The sequence below is a fragment of the Tenrec ecaudatus genome, chromosome 7 (genome assembly GCF_050624435.1).
Source record: "Tenrec ecaudatus isolate mTenEca1 chromosome 7, mTenEca1.hap1, whole genome shotgun sequence".
NCBI lineage: Eukaryota > Metazoa > Chordata > Mammalia > Afrosoricida > Tenrecidae > Tenrec > Tenrec ecaudatus.
In genome coordinates, this window is record NC_134536.1 from 160,976,022 (window position 1) to 160,979,004 (window position 2,983).

Below are 2,983 nucleotides of genomic sequence, written 5' to 3' on the forward strand. Positions count from 1 at the left end.
TCCAGAGTCCCTGCCCCAAACTCCGGTCCCCTCTCCCTCTTCAGACAGGGACCCCCAGAGCCTCCCTGAGGCAGGAGCCCCCTCCTCTGCTCCCAACTGCCCCTTCTCCTTCCTCCGCAGCCTGCTGCAAGCCTCACGTCTGAGCTGTTTCCTGAGTCACACAATGTCCTGGACACCCTAGTGATGTGTGTGTGGAGGGTGTGGAGAAACAGGGGGATGAGGGAGGGGCCTCACTGGCAGCCCCTAGGGAGGTGGGGGGAAGTAGGAGAGTGTGGAGGGTGACACAGGATAGGCTGGAGGGCAGGTGCTGGGAGGGGAGGACCCACAAGCCAGGCCCGGGACAGTCCCTGCCCCTCTCTTTGTGGTGTGGTTTCTGCTTTCTTGAGTTGGTCCTTAGAGGTGGCGGCAGGCATGGCCTGGGAACAGAAGTGTCCGCAGTGAGACCTGGCTATTCTTCTTCCCAGGAGAAGACCCTGGTTTTGGGGGGTCAGGGCCACAGCTGAAACTTCCTATAAGTTGAGACCACCCAGACCGGGGACAGCGCACCCAGGGCACTTCGGGGCCTCACCCTGGCCCTCACAAGGGGACTTTTGTTGTTGTTGTTGTTAGGACTGGGCAGGAGGCTCCAATGGTTTTGGGGTAAAATCTTGACTGGTGTGCTTTCAGTTCTACAGCCGGGAGCCTGTGTCACCACGATTGAATGTTGCATGGATCCCCTCTGTTGGAGGCTCTGGTAATGCAGCTATGCATGGCTGTTCAGCACAAGAGTAGAAGTTTAAGTCTAGCCTGTTGTTCTTGTTTGGGGCATTGAGTTGGCTCCGACCCGTAGCGACCTCGTGCACACCAGAAACACCGTCGGGTGCTGTCCCGGCCGCACACTTGTCCTCACCTTTGAGCCCATCCATGCAGCTACGGTGTCAATCCATCTTTACCAAGCACAATGTCGTCTCCAGGGACTGGCGTCTGCAGACAGTACGTTCCACCTTGTTGCCTCCAAGGAGCATGCGGCCTGCCTTAGCCTTCTGCCCACAGATACCTCAAAAGGTGAGTCTTGACGCTCTGCCTCTGGGGTGGGGTGGGGCGAGAAGAGTCCCTGACAGCCTGGTGACCCGAACCCCCCTTGTCTTGATGTCAACTGTTTTTTGTTTCTTTCCCCTTTCCCCCACCACTCTTTCCCATGACTGAGTGCTGTTCCCGGGGATCGAGGGAATGACATTGTGTTAGAACACAAAACTGGGATAAAGAAAACCACAAAAGGGGTGGGGGAGGAAGCATTTAGGAACTAGAGGAAAGTTGTATGTTTCATTGTTGCTACACTACACCCTGACTGGTTCGTCTCCTCCCTGTGACCCTTCTTTAGGGGGATGTCCAGTTGCCTACAGATGGGCTTTGGGTCTCCACTCTGCACTCCCCTTTCTTCACAATGATATAATGTTTTGTTCTTTGATGCCCGATACCTGATCCCTTCGACACCTCGTGATCACACAGGCTGATGTGCTTCTTCCATGTGGGCTTTGTTGATTCTGAGCAAGACAGCTGCTTGTTTACCTTCAAGCCTTTAAGACTCCAGACACTATATCTTTTGATAGCCGGGCACCATCAGCTTTCTTCATCACATTTGCTTATGTACCCGCTTTATCTTCAGCGATTTTGTTGGGAAGGTGAGTATCATGGAATGCCAGTTTAATAGAACAAAGTGTTCTTGCATTGAGGGAGTACTTGAGTGGAGGTCCAATGTCCATCTGCTATCTTAATACTAAACCTATAATTATATGCACATAGATCTATTTCCCCAACATCATATATAAATATATTTACATATGTACATGCCTGTATTTAGACCTCTGTAAATGCCCTTTGCCTCCTAGTTCTTTCCTCTATTTCCTTTTACTTTCCTCTTGTCCCACTATCATGCTCAGCCTTCATTTAGGTTCCAGTAATTCCTCTCAGTTCTATTGCCCTTGATGAAGCCCTACCAGGCCTCTTACACCCTCCTTGCCACTGATTTTGGATCACTTGTTGTTCTCTTGTCTATGGGTTTCTCAACACCACTTCCTTTCCCCAACGCCCCCCTCTCCCAGGCCCCCCCCGAACCATCAGTCCTTTTGTTTTCTCCTCCAGATTGTTTATCCAGCCTATCTTATCTAGATAGACCTGCAGAGATTATACTACGCAGAAAAACAAGACAGAGCAAAATAAAGCAACAACAACCAAAAAATAAAACAACAACAACAACAAAAAACCAATGACAACAAAAAGAAAAGCCTGTAAATAGTTCCAGGACTGTTTGTTGACCTTTAGGAGTGTTTTCCGTTTGTCTGATGGGGTGCCATGCTCTGGCCCCAAAGTCTATTTTTGGTACTCCCTCTGGACTTCTTTTCTCTGCTCCCCTTGCTGTTCTGTTGCACGCCCTTAGTGTTTTGCCTCGCTGTGGTGGGGTCAGATTGGGCACAATCCCCACACTGTGTCTCCAGGGTTGTCCCCTGTAGGGTTATGGGTCAGTGAGGGATGTTGTGTCTCATAGTGGGGCCGGCCATAGGGTCCTCTCTGTGCACTGACTGCTCTGAGCAGGAATATTGTCCTCAAGGCTTGGTGGGCCAGGATGTGCTCCACTCTCTCTTCCTCCCCCTTATTTGCTCCGTGTGCTCTCATCAGACATGTCCCTCTCCCCGTGCTGTCCTCTGAAGTGAATTCTTCCGGAGGGAGGAGATCACTTTTTTTTTTCTTTTCCTTTTGCTCAGACCCACATTTAATGCTGCTGGAAGCAGCAACAAGAAAAGTCAAACAGGAGGGAGGGGGGGGGGAGAAAGAGGACCTGATGCAAGGGGCTTAAGTGGAGAGCAAATGCCTTGAGAATGATTGGGGCAGGGAATGTATGGATGTGCTTTATACAATTGATGTATGTATATGTATGGATTGTGGTAAGAGTTGTTTGAGTCCCTAATAAAATGTAAAAGAAGAAAAGAGAAAAAAATGATTAGGG